The 16,978-nt window shown below is 33.1% G+C and overlaps 2 protein-coding genes across 2 annotated transcripts in view; one reads left to right on the top strand and one right to left on the bottom strand.

Annotated features, from left to right (window-relative positions):
* The window catches only part of LOC129790729 (homeobox protein aristaless), a 40,538-nt gene extending 37,662 nt beyond the window's left edge, over positions 1-2,876 (bottom strand). Inside the window, exon 1 of the mRNA XM_055828407.1 lies at positions 1,967-2,876. The gene's annotated coding sequence lies outside the window, so the exon portion shown is untranslated. The remainder of the gene's footprint in view (positions 1-1,966) is intronic.
* The window catches only part of LOC129790699 (transmembrane protease serine 9-like), a 776,474-nt gene that overhangs the window by 299,432 nt on the left and 460,064 nt on the right, over positions 1-16,978 (top strand). The window lies entirely within an intron of this gene.

The following is a 16,978-nucleotide window of genomic DNA, read 5'->3' as shown; positions in this document are numbered from 1 at the left end:
ACTTTTATCAGCATTATGAGTTTGATTTTTTTTTCGTATGGCATGTGCACAACATTCTCACACACCGGATCATAGTGTGGCGAATGTTGCAAGGAAATGCTAATTGAGTTATATTTTTTTCTCCAGCTCCAACGGCGTAATTTGCAATGGTAATCTTACGCGGAATTTACCGCGGGTGCGTGAGTTGCACCAAAGAACGAATATCTTTCCTTCAAATTGTACTGTGGAGGAAAAACAATAAACCCGCTACTAATGGAAAGATGAATGAATTATTATTTTATGATAAGTGCATCAATAAATTGCACACAAAGCGCTAAAATCTCATTAGCTTCTTATAATAAATGAGGATTTTTATAGCACTTTATGTACACCACAGTCTCTAAATGGATTCACTTTGGAAGATGGGTGTGCTATAACCATGTGGAATTTCTTGGTCGAAGGGACACGCTGGGCACGCTTGTCTACCGAAAAAAAGGATCTTAATAAGAAGAAGGGGGAAATAAGGAATAAAGGAACCGCAAGATAAACCCATTTGCTCCTGTTTAGATAAAGTTCTTGAACTGCTTGTGTGTCCTTCCTAATTGAATGGTTCAAATTAAATGACTAATCAGGTGCCATGTTAATAAGGAAAAGGAAGGATCCTTTTAATAAAAGAAAATGTACTTGATAGACAGATAAAACTATGATTAATTTTCGTAAAAATTATTTATCTTAATATTTTAATTTAATTTATTCTAAGAAGAAACTATTTAAAACAAAAACATAGGTACTTTTATTAAAAACTCACATTTTTTTAAATAACTATTTCACATTAGAGAGCAACAAAAATTTTAACCAACCTTGATAACGCATTTTTTAATATTTATTTTTTTATCTAAGCAATAATTAATCCAATAATTTTGTAATTTTATTAATTTTAAAACTTCTAACTTTTATAATCAAGTTATGTAAAATAACAATGGGTACCTCTAGGAGTCCCTGAACCAAAAGACGTAGGGAATGTTCCCAATTTCTATTAAAATTAAGATTTAAAATGTTTCTCTATGATTTTTAAGTATTACTTTCAGTTTTTTTTTTAAATTTTCCCAACTGTATTTAAGTCTTTTTACGAAAATTTAATTCGTTTCGTACAACCAAACCTGTGTATTATCACTGTTTTTATTTTCCGTAATCTCCTAAGTTTTCTAACAATTCTATATACTGCAAAATTTGCTAGTAACGATGATCGATTAAACAAGATCTGAATAATCAGAATTTTCCACTTGCTATATCCCAAAAGAGATCCTCAAAATTTTGTTGAAATTACCACGCACGGACCAAAATTTTAAAATAAAAAAAAAATGATTCTTAGATTGTTTAAGGTTTTCTATTTAAAACTAACTTCACAGAACTTTCTTAACCGTTTTTAATTAATTATTTCAGGTAGAAACCCACAGTAAACTGGGAAATAAAAAAATAGACTAACAACATTTCTTAAAAAAATATATAAAAAATTGCCCTCGAGAATATAAGACTGAATAAAAAATGATAATATTTTTTTTTCTTTGACCCTCCTATCACCCTTTGATTTGAACAACCGTAGTTTTCGCAAAGTACTACATTACGGAAATGATAAGAACTTAAATATATTTAAAAAAAAAATGAATTTCCATCCGGTTCTATCTTACAAGTGTTGCAACCGGCGGCATTGTACAGTCTGCAATCATTTCAGATTCTTCATTTATATTAGAACGAATAAATCACGATGCGCAATTGAGTGCAGTTAGCATTTTTTTTTATCAAGCACTTAGAATTTAAAAAGAATTTATGTAATCAGTGTAGAATGATTTATCAGTTTTCTGAATGAACCACCTAAAATCACCGAGTCATCCTACTTCACAAGTGCGTCTAGTGTTGACACTCAATTTCTGCTAATTGCAACCACTTTAGATAGATATAGTGTCTTAATGATATGGCGGAAACTTACCGATTGTAATGAAGAGAATGCAGGAGATTTTTTTTTATTTGCACGATCACAAAGTATCCGTTATCAGGTGTTTTTTAGTCTTCACGAGATTTTTTTTAGTGAGAAACTTTGCACTACTTTTATGCGAGATATTGATTAAAAATCCTCTGCGGTGTCTTTTCCCAAAATGGAATGATATGTTGTGATTTTAACGATGAGTCTATAAGGTGCAAAAAAAAAATAGTCACTCGATTAATAAGGCACAAACTGTGAGGCACATTGAAATAAGGCGCGAAGTTGCCGGACTGCGCGGTACAAGAGCTGAACAGCAACTGCTGAATGATGGATCGTGAGTGAGGAAGTGGAGCGTCAGGTAAATCCGATTCGCTGAGTTGAGGTAGAAAAGAGAGGAGGTAGAGTGTTCAGGTGTGCCGGCGTCGCGGGGTAGAAGCCCCACCTTCGGCTGTACTTTTTTACCTCACCATTTGTTCGGGCCCCTCGTTCAGCATCAGCCAATCGTTACAATCAACCTGGGAGCACAACTTTATTCTCCGCAATTCACCTGGTTGTCTCACTTCTTCGGCCTGCCGTACTGACCCCCGTGCGACAGGGATCGATGGTTGTCCAGTAACAACGACAAATATTGATACTTCCATTTGTACTCAAGTTGTTCTCCCACGCTTCAATTCACCGCCGGTTCGCCGCCAAGGTATTCCTTCTTCTTCGTGCTCTCAGGCTGCGAGGGCATTAGCATGATTCCCGCGTAAATTTCATATTTGTCTTTCTTTCTCTCTTTGAAAATTGCTTCTCCCATGTCTGCGGCTATTATTTTTCTCAAACTCTCTTGCAAATTGCTTCCATCGAGGGTGGAGCTTTTTTTCACCATAGCACATTAAAATGAATAAACCATCGATGGTGCGAGAGATATTCTGTAAAAAAAAAGAAGAAAAACAAAACAACAGGCAAAATGAATCTCCATTAGATACCAATTAAACCATCCTCCAACTTTAACATCTTTCGAGATTTTAATTTAATTTTATGCTCATTGACTATCGCAGCATTAAAGAACATCTATATGGGTTTTCCTTTTCAACACAGTCCGATAAGAATTTCCCAACACCACCCAATATTTCTTCACCACTTGAGTTTAGTTTATATAGAAGGCAATTTATTCATCATTGCTAGAATACATGAGAGAGGTTTACCCAAAAATAATCAGATTTTTTTAGAGAAATTATGAATTCATTTTTTATTAAAAAGTATAATCAAATTTAATGGATTTAATGGTTGATTTTCATAAAGATTTTCTTATTATTTTATTTAGTGAAATATGCAAAGAAATTAATAAGGATTTCGGCTGTTTTCTCAAATAATTCAAAGACAAGAAAACTCTCCGATAAAGAAATTTTCCTAATATTTGTCTAAAGCCAAAAACTTCAATGAAAAGAATAGAATTATAAGTTCTAATGGCCAATACTTCGCGGTGCGTTTACTTTTGGGTAATTCCGCGATATACAATCCATTTGCAATGGAAGTAAAGGAAAAAGAGAGGGAAATTAAATGATGTTAATCAACAATATGTTAGCGCTACATTAAATTTGTGTATTTAATCGACAATAATGGATTTATTATGACAGGACGCTAAATAATATTCTGCACGTAAAATACATGTAATGGATATGAGATTGGATTTTAATATTTCAATCCGCATGAGCTATTAATGATAATTCTCTGACTTTTACAGCATTTACCCCAACACTGATCTCATACCACAATTAATATTCTAAAATTGACTTTTAGCATTTTTGTCTCGCTCTCTGCCAAATTAAATGTTTAGACTTAATGATCACTAACTGTGTTTTTTGTGCTTCTTTCGCCAAAGCAATCACGTTCCTGATGAGGAACTTTTTTCTTTCTTCAACTCCAAAACCATTACTTAATTTTGATGTGGTTCTCACTGTCAAATAAATTTACTATTTTGCGGGGAGATAAATAAGAAAATAAATTTGATTTGAATGAAAAGTATTGCTCTCCAGCAAATTGGATTTCATAATTAATTTGCTAGACAAGCCTCCATATATGGTTTCAATATTTGTCGTAGAAAAAGAAACGAGTTTTGTTAGGCAAGAAATAAAGAATACTTTTCATTAAAATTCTTATAGGATTCTAATTAGGTGGAATTTTAATTTTAACCCTTTTTTTCATTCTGCATTATTAACACGTTATGTTGGACTGTTCTTTGGCTCAGTTTCTTGACATATTATTTCACGATCTCAAAAAATATGAACAGTATTTGGATTTTCAAAATTTTTAGTCTTTTAAGATGTTTTAGTCTTTTACTATTTTCTAAACGTTTTTATTGTTTGAAAATAAAGAAATCCGATTAGCGTAAACAAAAGAAATTTTACAGAAAACTTGAGAAATTGTAACATAAATTAGAAGACAAATGAACAAAAAATTAATAACAAAAACCAAATAGTTCTAATAAAAAATAAACATGTGAATGAAAATGTGAATAGACAATTATAAAAAAATTATAAAACATTAATTACCTATGTACATATGTGTAGTTCCCAAAACATATAATCATAATTATAGATATGTTCAAGTAAATGGAAACTGAATTTGTATTAGCGAATGACTCTTAGAAAATAAATATTTCCTCCCTTGAAATTGATATCTCTTCTAAAAAAAAAGGATTCCTAAGAAGTTAAAAATAAAGAAAAGAAAAAAATGTTAAAGTTCTTATAGTCTCGTCTCTGAAATGCTTTGGCATGTGTGTAAATATTTAAGAGTAATTCGCCAAGTCATTAAACTTTAATTTATATTGACATGACCTTCCAGCATATATGCGGCAGAATTGTGCCTCCAATATTGAAGTATTTCGATTCATTGGATTAAATATTGGGAAAAAGAGGCGACGGGGAAAAGTGGATTAAAAAATTGATTTAGATTTTTAACAATATATTGGATGATTCAGCGATTCTCCCGTCGACATTTCCAGTATTTGTCTGCCATTGAAAATGCGGCCTGTAATCCTTCCATTGATGGAAAAACAAGCAATTAAGGCAAATTCAAATCGAATTGTGTGACTACTGAGTTAGATTAATAAATTCTTCCTATATAAACGTCTTGTACTATACAAAACAAATTTGCCTTCTTTTATTTGGACGCCCTATGATTGGAATATTGTGATAGGCGTCTCTATATAAAGTAGCAAAAGAGCTACTGGTTTCAGCTATTGTGCTTGAAAAAATTCCACGTGAAATTGCTTCGGTAAATGCACGATCAATTGAATTGTGAAAAATGATGTCTCTTAATTGAGACTTCCTCAAATTATTCCACCCACACCCCTCTCCCATTAGCCCTCCTTTAACCTCTTTTCCATACACTGAATCACCTCTCTCGCTCTCTAAAATAAAATTACCAGAGAGCATCTTATTTTTGTGAAAGATATCTCAACGATTTATCAAATACAATTTCCACGTTAAATTACTCCCGCCTTCAAGTATATGAGCATACATAGTGGAGGACCATTAAGTTCTCCGAAAAAAAAATTCAACAATAAAATTTCTTTAATTTGTTTCTAGCATAAATATAAAAATTGTTCTGTGACCTTTTTAATTGCCCAAGAAAAAACTATTGTAATTTACGCCGCATAAGATGGAAGAGTTAGACAAAAAAATTAATTTTCCCTAAATGTTCTCTGCACATAAAATGTCTCTTTAATGAGTTCTCATGTCAATTAAAGTGGTTGGCAAACTAGAGGTGTTTGTGCTGGGATGCGATAGGAGGGACTTTTTGAGTATCCGGAAAAGATTGTCTTGCCATTCAAAATCTCTCATATGCTATGGATGTTTTATGAAAGTAACAGCATTTTGTGATAAAAATTTTATTTCAAAAAATTGTTTCAAAAGAGTACAAATTAAGCTCTGTTCATATTAATCTTGCACTGAGGCTCCACCCACAAAGTTATGACGTAGAAAAGACAAGGTTAGTCAATGAGAATTTTACCTGAATTTATCAGTCAATTAAGCTCTTTTCTTAAAGTTTTTATAATCAATTTTATTTTATCTATTCGGTTAGTTTTCAAGTTTTCAAAAAACTTATTAAAAAATATATTTAAAAATTCTTTTTAGAAATATTTTCCAATAAAAAAATATTCCTTTGCCATGGAGAAAAAGAAAAAGAAAATTTCCGGGGAAATTTCCCTCTTTGAAAACTAAATTTCCATTCATAAACACAATAAGGCATGATTTTTCTTCCTTTCCACGCACGCCATGGCGCCGGAAAAGGGAAAATCTACATGTTAGTGAGAAGTTATTGTTCTTTAATTGGACTAATGCCATTGAATCAATTTGTACAGCATTACGTATGATAATTCTATTTGTCAATGGATTAAGCTGTGCCACCTGAATTACGTTGTCCCCACAATCATTCACGTGGTGATCAAAATTGAAATGTTGTGTGGTGCGTCTCCCACCGTCAGAGGTGCTTTTTTGTGCGGAGGTGTCCCTCATTGTTTGTTTTGTACAAAAGTGACTGAGATGCCACCTAATCTGATGATGAAACGCGCAACACAATTAAATAATGATTAATTCTCTTTACATGCCAAATTACGGAGTCACCAAATTTCCCTCCAAAAATTCAGAAAGCCTGAAAGTTACGGCAGCGAGAAAAAATGACGAGACCAATGTGAGCGACTGTTCCGGGGAATTCGTGTATTTGACTCATTATCTTCCTAATGACGGTTAAGTGAGGTGCCAGAAGAGAACATAGGTAGCACACCACCGGCGTTGAGCCCAGGAAGAGGAGACATATAGCGAGAGAGAGAGGACAAAACGGTAGCAATCATTATACAAGCATTGGGGAACTATTATAAACCATCCACACAATCTTCATCTAAAAAACAAATCAGAAATTGACACTGGGTCGCTAAATTTTCCCGTGCTGTTGTATACCTGCAGCAAATTATCTGATGGTTGTGGTGAGATTAGAAACCCAAACAGAGTTTTTTTGCCGCTGAATCTCCTTCCTTCCAGAAATACAAATTAGTTCCAACTAAATTACAAATTACACCTCACGGCAGTTACAGAAACAAACCACAAAAAATTGTAATAATGAAATTTGCCTTCTTTTTTTTTCAGTATGCCCAACACTGTGACAATTCTATGCGAGATAAAAATCGAAGAAAATTAAATTGTGCAGAATTTGAAGACAATTAACTTTTGCAAGAAGTCATCGTCTCCTTTAAAGAGATTCCGCCATTATCTTGCCCTCAATATAGCTTCTGCGTGAAAGCTTAATTTGGAGGCGTGATTTTTGGAAATGTATAGCAAAATTTGCTCATTAAAAGCAATTTGCCATGCACCACATCAACATACCATCCCCAATTGCTCTCACAGCATTTTTTCTATCCCCCCAATCTTCCAAAAGAATAAACTTCAGAGCTTTTCTCTTTGCAACAACAGAGTAACTGCGATCATCAGGGGCACGGGGATTCTTTGAAAACGTCCACCCATTTTTTAGTTTGTAACTCCCATTCTAACCCTTTTTTTGTACACTAAACACACAAAGTTTTCACGGAAGCAATAAAGAAGCACTTTTAGGGCTCACAGTGAGAGTTCCAAATTGCCAACGTTGATGGAATTACCATTGAAACACCTTCGTGACACTGGGTGTACAAATGATTGCATGAAGGTGAATAAATGAAGCAATTAAATTGTTATTTAATTATGTTAAGCCGTAATATAATTTTTCAATCATGTGCATGAAATTTGATGTTGTGAATCACCGAACAACACGAAATATATTTGACATTATTGAATTGCTGTAATTAAAGAAATTGCAACAATGTATGTATAAGCAAAGGAGGTTCAATTTACTTTAATTTTTTTTTCTTATTGTTTTTATGCTTTCACTTCCAGACAAAGCCCATCAATTGATTCAACATTTATGTTAGATTGTTTAATAAGAATATTTGCAGATGAATTTCTTGTTAAAACTTCCAAAGTTATTTGAAGCTGCTTTGCAGAAATTTTGCCAATTTAGGACTATTTTCTTTTTGTTCTAAATAACCCAAAATGAAAAGAGAGGGAACTTTACCAAATAAGAAAGCATCAAAACAAAGGTCTCTATTCAAAAGAATATTATAGTTTTTTCTATTAGGAAGGTACCAGAAATCTTATTTAATGAAGAGTTTATACAGATTTCTTTAAATTTTAAAAATTATGAGGAAGGATTAAAAAAAAACTACTTGACATTTCTTAACAAACGTTTGACATTTCTCTTAAGATTGAATGTTAATTTTCACGTTTAATGATTTAACGTTTTCTTTCTAATAGTGTGCGGTTTAACGTCTGACAATCTGACCCATACTTTTCTAACGTTTAATTTAAAGCATTATTTGCTAACGTTTGTCGATTTCAACTTTAGGAGTTTATTTTTCTAACATTCAACATACGGTGTAACGTTTTACAGTCAAACGTATTTTCTCTGACGTTTGATGTTTCTTTTAAATGTTTGTCTTGTTTTTTTTTAAGAGCCTTAACAGCATTAACATCATGAACTTTTAAGGGGTCTTTAGATACCCCCTCCACAAAGAAAAATTACAACGTGAAGATATCATAATATCCAAGAAACAGTAAGATCCAACAACAAACCAAACCTAATTTTAGTCTAAATTAAGTAGCAAAAATTCCTCCTTTACCCCACTTTAAAATTCATAATTTAAAAACGATCATAAAAATCAACAAAAAAAAAACACAAATTCATTTTAGTTCTCTAATTGTAATTTATGAGATTGAAGGAGCATTATTGGATTAACAAGCATTAGTTCAGTGTAAATACAATCCCAATCTTGCTATTGGATCAACAACAAGGTACCAACAAGGAGAAAAAAAAACCAACTGATCGCTGATCATAAATGATACCCCAAAGGCATTCACATTTGAATTAGATCATATTTCTTTCGTTGATCAATTTCCAAAATAATATACATAGCCGCATATTCTCTCCCTCTTTTAATTACATTCTCTCCCTATTCATTGGTCTTGTTGTTTTTTTTTGTCCAACTCATTCAGGCAATAAAACTCCATTTCAATCGATACCCACGACACGATCCCACTATAAATTCACTAATGAAATAAACAATTTATAATTATCTTTCGGGTACAGAAAGCGGTAGAAAAAAAAGCATAAGAGTGATGTTTTGTTGTACCTATACTATCTATATAATACAATACATATTAGCTGGTGTTTTCAGATGGAATTGGTCAAAAACACACTTTGTATGAGGAACGAATTGCAATAATTAAAGAATGGTCGTTTATGGTGGAAAAAACAGTGTATATTGAGCGGCGCCAATGGTCGATTTTTCACCCTGTGTGTAGACACAGAGAGAAATTCCCAAAAGTCTACGTACATAGCTATATATATGTTTATAGTGCGCGCCCTGGGTGGAGGAAGGTGAGATGGAAATGAAATCTCACGGTGACTGTGGAGAAAAGTGAGTCTTTTATCGAATTTGGATCGGCTCACGAGAAAACAAAATGTACGTTAACGAAAACCAATTAAAAATCCATACAAGTGGTTCGGGGGGCATATCGAATTTGAGATTGAATGATGGAATGTCCGGGGGGATCTCTTTTATACTTTATAAATGTAAAAGTATAATACAAAATGCTATGTTTTCCCAATACAAGACCTATTAATGTTGGCCAATTGTGGTGTCTATTAAGCTTCTGGTATTGAAGCTAATCAGGGGTGAATATCGCTACTTCAATATACTTTTTATACATAGATATGGAAAGTCCCCGTCAAAGAATGAGGATATCGTGCTCAAAGTATTATGCTTCGCAATGTAATTACCACGTATTGTGGCATGTATTAATATTGAGAAAAGTTAATTCATAATATTCACTTCCATCGTCATTATTCTTATCCATTTTGTCCACTTGGACATCTCTTTTGCCATCCTGCACCATCCCCTTTTTACCCAGGCATACGCGCGTTGCTTCAATTTCATCGTTCTATGGGTTTATTTCGCGCACTCCGCTGAAAATTACTTAAAAAATATGAGAAATTAAATATCCGCGGAGATCAAATTACAAAAAAAAAAAAAACCAAAAAGGTCACGCGGAGGGTACTGTGTGTTACCAATTTAGCATATAATAAAATCGATAAGATCTTAATTGGTTGTCAATAACTAATTTAACAGAACATAATTTGGTGTTGTTCACTCAGCAGTATCTCCACATCGTACGTGAAGTGATCTTCCGATAGCACCCAGCGAGGCAAACAAAAAAGAATTAACATATTTTTCTGTGACTCCGGAATTCGTCTTTAGCCTTTTCGGCATCGATCAATCCAAAATGGAATGCAATAGAATAGCGTAGAGAACAAGGAAACATAAAATGTGATGAAAGGGTCAAAATATTGAAGACGATGGTCCCCAATAGAGCGTTGATGATACTGCGAGATATATACTGCTAAAGAATCTCGAGTATTTTTGAGCAAATATTCAAAATTGAATTTATATCAGACACACCGAGACTTTTTTATTATTTGCCACACATGCCAATCTCTCAATAGATTTCTTAGAGATTTCTTCTCTGGGGCATGAAAAAGCAATCCCAGAGGCGCTCTATTGATCCCGCGAACTCACCAGAATGTTTCCATCGATAAATCAATACAATGTCAAAATATCTTGTGAATTTTAATTGGAATTTGGGACAGGGGTTCTTTTTCTCTGCGATTCAACACAAAATGATTATTTCTTAATTTTGAAAGAACCAAAATGCCTTTTAGAAGTGGATAGATAGACAAACAGAGAGAATATGAATAACAAATATTTTATAATAAATTGAACTAGAAAAAAATGTAAAGAATTAAAGCTAGATACTTATTCTTAATTATAATTAAAAACAATAATTCGACTGTAGTGTAACAACATATTTTTTTAAATAATTTGTTGAAACTAAAATGCATAAAAATCAGCATTTTGTCTAGGTGTCGTTTAGTGAGATATTTAAAGATTAATAAGTTAGAAAAAAAAGCATTTACGAAATGTAGATTCAGTTAGGACCGCTCTAAATATCAAGAGAAATTTATTTTATTCAAAAAAGAATTTTATGGGATTTAGACCTAACCGTTCAGTTGAATTAATTTTCATACAGAGGTGTAGCGAAAAATCTATTCAAGCTTCAGATATTCAAGTCATGAAACCCTCGCTTATAAGCTTAAATTGGCTCTTTTAACCCTAAGAGAATTTTGCGGACCAAAGTGGCCATTTCGAATTTTTTCAATCGCTACAGAATTAAAATCTATTTAATATTTCGCGAATATTTCTTCTTTGAAAGAAAGAAAATAATCTAAATTCATTGTATTAAAATTGAAAATAAAATCTCCTCCAAAGGACCACAGAAGAAGGCGAGGTGATTCGTCGAAAACTCTGGAAAAAATTGTGTTTTTCTCGGATTGACACGCACCCTTGATGCCCCCGGAGAGAGCACCTCAGCTCCCACCAAAAAAGCTCACATTAATCACGTCAAGAAAACAACCATCAGGTTCAAAATCAAAAGTATTGCAATATTAATTAAAATCCTTCTTTTCCTCAATCGTTCTTATCTTAATTTACCCAAACATTGACCTTTAAAGTTTGTTAGATTTTATTAACAAAAAAAATCAGTAATTCCCCCCATGTAAAGCTTTCTTTTTTAATCCTTTTAATAGCATAAAATATATAATTTCATGCTAATACATATTATTAAGAAACTCAACCACTTTCCTTCCACCACGCTAAATCACCCACTTTTAATTTATGAATTATGAGCAACCCCCTTAAGTGGGCACTATCACGAGTTCAATGCTGTTAATTAGTGAAATTTTAATAAAACGCCCATATTCACGTTAAAGAAAACCAACCCATATCAAATGCGACCTATTTCGCGCAGCCACGTCTGCACTGTGAAGAAAATTAAAATTTCATTAATGTGGACGTAAAACGCAATTTGTGCATTGGAATTTTCCTCACTTCCCATAGCATCAAATTGTTAAAGCACCACTCATGTTACTCCTTGTGTTCATTTAATTAAAAAATATTTAATTTACATGCTAAAGACGTGATATTTGGGAAGCAGAAAACCACACACGTATATAAATCTCATGAATAATTTTCACATACAGCGGGAAATTTTTTTCTTTCTCTCCTCTTGGCGGTAATTGCATTTTAATCGGACTTATTGCGATGAAGATCGATATTTTTTCAATTAACGTTAATACGGTGGAGATAATGAAAATAAATATCAAGATATTAAAGGCACAGAATTTAATTAAAAAAGGCAAAATAAAAAAAAACTCCGAAAAATGAACAAAGTCTGAAATGAAAGCATCTTGTGTGGTTGATTTTTTGGTAAAGGAAGAGAGTGAAAATTAATTGTTTTCTCGAGCTAGAAGGTGCGTGATTGGATTAATAGGCCAGTAGAATTAGCGGAAAATGACCCCAAACTTTTAAATAAATTCGGCCTAGCCAAATTTTGCACCATTTGATTCATAAAAATATAAGAATTTTTTTAATATTTACGTGCATGCTCTAAAACTTATGCTCATTTCAGAAAATGCGTTTGAAAAATATTTCATACATTTTTTTTCCATAGAAGCCATCGAAGCCATTGAACGAACATGCGACGTCGCTGAATTTCGTGTACCGAAAAAGTATGATTTGACAGTTGAGAATTTTCGAGTAAATATTTTCATTTTTGTGGGGATTTTTTTTTGTGAAATAATGTGTGTTTACGTATTATTTCTGCATTATCTCATGTAGGAAGTACTTTTTTTAATCCTCGTTATAATTTGTTGAGTGGAAACTGTAAAAACTATAGTATTTTATGTGGTTTGTGTGAGCAATTTCTTGGAACCCCCCAGTGACGTCACTTGTTCGTTCAATGGCTTTGATGGCTTCTATGGGAAAATGTATGGGAATATTTAAACGCATTTTCTGAAACGAGCATAAGTTTTAGAGCACTCCAGTAAGTATAAAAAGGTTTCTTATAATTCTTTGAATCAAATGGTGCAAAATTTGGCTAGGCCGACTTTATTTAGAAGTTATTTTACTTCTCAGCTGGCCTATAATAGCTCACGTTTCTAATTGATAATCAATGCATACATTATTTAAAAAAAAAATCTATCGCATAATCTAATGTACTCAATAAATAACTAAATTCACATAAATTACAATTAAAGATCAAACACCGCACATTCTTTAATGAGTTTGAACTAATAAATTTACGAAGAAAATCATATTTGACCGCGGTGCTATTAAATATTTCATTTGGCTAAATGGGCAAAATTAATTCTCGTGAAAAAAAGGACTTCTTTAAGACAAATTACATTCCTCACTGTGCACTTAATTTCAACTAATTGCTTCATTGTTAGTTTGCATGGAAAAAGTTTCATTTAATATTTTGTATTCTTGCCAAAAATTCAATTAACTGCCAAATTATCCACTTAGACTCATCATAAATATGCATATTTAGTAAAAAAAAATAATTTAAATTGCTTAACGTGAATTCTCGCGCGTATTTTGATGATAAATTTCACGTCATTACCATTTCCAGCCATTATTCTTCTGTATGTGTGTGAAATTGAATCTTTTTGCTTTACATTTTTTTCTGTAAACTCAATTTTTCTTATCCCCTCATTGTCTTTTTTTTCTCCACATAAAAACATCTCCGTGTCTTTCATTTTAGCTGTGTTTCTTTCAGACACAGCTTTTGTGTACCGAGCAAAATCGAAAGTCGTCAGATCGGGCTCAAACTTGGGATGAGCACGAATTAGGGTCCCCACATTCCAAAAAACGTATGCGCCAAAAATTTTTTTTTCCGGCCGGCCGTCCGGCCGTAGTACAAACCTAAATTGCAAGAGAACGGTAATAGATAGAGACTTGCGGTAAACGGCAAAGTTTAAAAGTCGACTGGAAGACGTCCGATTATGACGTCAAATTTTACCCCCGACCCCCCCGTCCGCCATTTTGAATAACCTCAAAATTTTGTTTTCGCTATATCTCTGCCTCTGTAATAGCTAAAAATCTGAAATTTTGATATGTTGTAGGGGCCATCAAGACCTTTCCAACGATACCTCATTTTCGAAAATCGGTCAAGCCGTTTAGTCAATATGGCCGCCACAATTTTTTATCGAAAATCGATCATAACTCGAAAACGGCTTGACCGATTTTGATCAACCCGGGGTCAAATGAAAGATCTCAACAAACCCTTCAACTCTCTAGAACATACGAAGTTTCAAAAGTGACCGCTAGGGGGCCAAAAATCAAAAACAAAATTTTCGATGAGTTTTCGATGAATATCTCGAAAACGCCATTATCGATTTGCTTCATTTTTTGATATGTTATAGCTGACCATATTATCTAGCTCTATGCCAAAAAAAAAGAAAAACTATGTCTCCGTTCTCGAGATATAGCCTTCCAAAGTTGGCATGTCATATCTCGGGTTCTGCAAATCCGATTTTGATCAACTCAAGTGCAAATGAAAGGTTTCGTGAAGCCTTACAAATGTCTAGAACATTGCAACTTCGAGAAATGACCGCAAGAGGCGCTAAAGTCAAAATCAAAATTTTCGAAAATTTCGAACTCGAATTTTTCGAAAATGACATTATCGATTTACTTCATATTTAAATATGTTATAGTTGAGGTTAAGACCTTTCCAACGATAGCTTAAACTCGAAAATCTATGGAGCCGTTCCCGAGATATGGCGTTTTAAAGATTTCTTGGGGGATGACTTTTTAACTTTTCCCGACTTTACGCGTATTTAAATTAATTTGCGTTCTAGTTTGCTCTCACAAAATTGGTACACTGAAAGAAACACAGCTCTCGTAAGCTTGGTCAGCTTACCCGTACATTTCTTCTTTACTTTTTTATTGTAAACGAAGATAATGCAATAAATGTGCAAAAATTGACCAAAACCATCATTTTCGCATAAACAATCCCCACAAAGTCCGTGCAGCAGAAGTGCAATGGGCAAAATAACAAAATTATGTGAAGAGAATTTCTTTTGGCGTGAGCAAAAACCCCAAAGGAGGGTGATCGGTGGGGGATTTGTAATGAAAAACCATTGCAAATTGATGCAAAATTATTCATCGGGGGAAGCATCCAATAATATTGGATATTATTGCAAATATAACTGATCAATTGCTCACACTGATCCAATATTATATGGGCTGCACAATACCAGAAAATTGGCGTGATGTACTTTATATTCTTCATATTTCATCGCTAAACCTCCTTCGTCTTTTGTCTTTTGCACCACCAAAGTACAGAGAGCAAAAGGGAAGGATTTTCTTTATTCCTTTAAGACTTCTTTCTTTCTCTCTTTTTTACCGAGGAAAAAGATCAATTGCTGTGGCTAATTTTATATTCTCTGTTCATTTTTTTTGTACCTTTGTGGCTTTAACAAAATTATATTTATGAACAGAATTAAAAATGGATTATTCTAGATGAGATAGAAATGAATAAATTAATTTAAAAGGATTCGCAAAGGAAATCTAAAGATTCTAGGCAATTATAGCTAGAGTTCTTTAAGCTTTTTTCTGATGTAATTTTAATTGATTTACTCTCGGAGATGTAATGGGGGCTTTCATTATCCTACAACGTAAAGATCTTCATAAGGACGGAAGGGTATCAAACTCTTAATTTAATCAATAAACAGGCATTTATTGCTCACTGACTTTGTATCCTAAACTGACAATTTTTTTTATACGAAATAGATATTCTATCTATAGCCTTCCGGAAAAGGACAGGAAATGGTTTCACCTGTAATCCCGGGATGAGGGTGTTTCTTTCAATTTCTTCATCACAACTTATTCATCTTCTCACTTCTCATCAAATTTTTCCTTTAACATTGAATTGAATTAAATCATTGAATCTTTTAATTTATGATTTCAATCAGAATTATCAATTTCTAGAAACGATTTCTAATAACAATCTGTACCGTTATAAAACATAGAAAGTTAGAATTTTAATCAACTTTACTGAAATTAATTTTTCTTCATGCTACAATAATGCTTTAAAAAGAAATCTTGAATCGTACAAACTAAAAGAAAATTCGGGGAGTAAAAACAGAAATTAAATTTCAGAAATACTTAATATAAAAGTATAATGACTGGGAGACTTTCCAAATAATTTGCACCTGAAGAAGGAGACGTGCATCTCCGAATCGTCGTTCTCATTAAAAATGATAAATTTTTGCAATTCAATTCCCGAATTTTATTTTCCTAACATCAAAATTAACCAAATAATTACTCAAAAAAAAACAGTTAAATTATCCTAAAATTGATTATCTAGAAAATTTAGCAACTCTGCGGGGAGTACCCACAGAAGACGCGCTTTGCAAACGAGGAAGGAAAAGAGGGAGGAAAAATAACGTGATGAAAGATTGTAATATGAAAATGAGACCGCGATCAAAACTGATCAATTATCACATTGTGGATTGGATACGTGGCAAAACCACCACATTGATCATCTCTTGCCACATTTTCCATCCTGCATTTTCTTCCCTCCTCATCGTGCGCGCAAGTAAATTCAATCGGGAATTTTTCAATAAATTCCAATCTCTTCTCTTCTCTCACATATTGGATGGAATTGCCTCCCGAGTGGCTCACACACGCATTAATAATGTGATTTAATAGAAATGGAATCAAGAGGAGATTAGGAGATCCACTTAAGAAAGCTAAACATTTAATTTCCTTCCCTCCTCATCTAATGCCGCGGAGAGATTTTACCGCGTGATGATTCATCCTTAATTTCCTCATTCCCCATCCTACTTTTAATTTTCTCACTGAGCGACATAAAATTATTATAAGAGATGCTTCACCCGGTGATCTATATGGGAAGAGATCACTCTCAGTGTGGTAGATAAATGGGCATTTAACTGCTTATTGGTGAGTGTGAAGGAATTAAACAAAAAAAAAAGAGATGAGAAGATGAAAAAATGTAGTGGAACGGAATTGAAATAATTTATCTT

Source organism: Lutzomyia longipalpis, chromosome 2 (genome assembly GCF_024334085.1).
Source record: "Lutzomyia longipalpis isolate SR_M1_2022 chromosome 2, ASM2433408v1".
NCBI classification, from domain to species: domain Eukaryota; kingdom Metazoa; phylum Arthropoda; class Insecta; order Diptera; family Psychodidae; genus Lutzomyia; species Lutzomyia longipalpis.
Note: the sequence above shows the minus strand (reverse complement) of the source record. Positions and strands in the feature narration are given on the sequence as shown.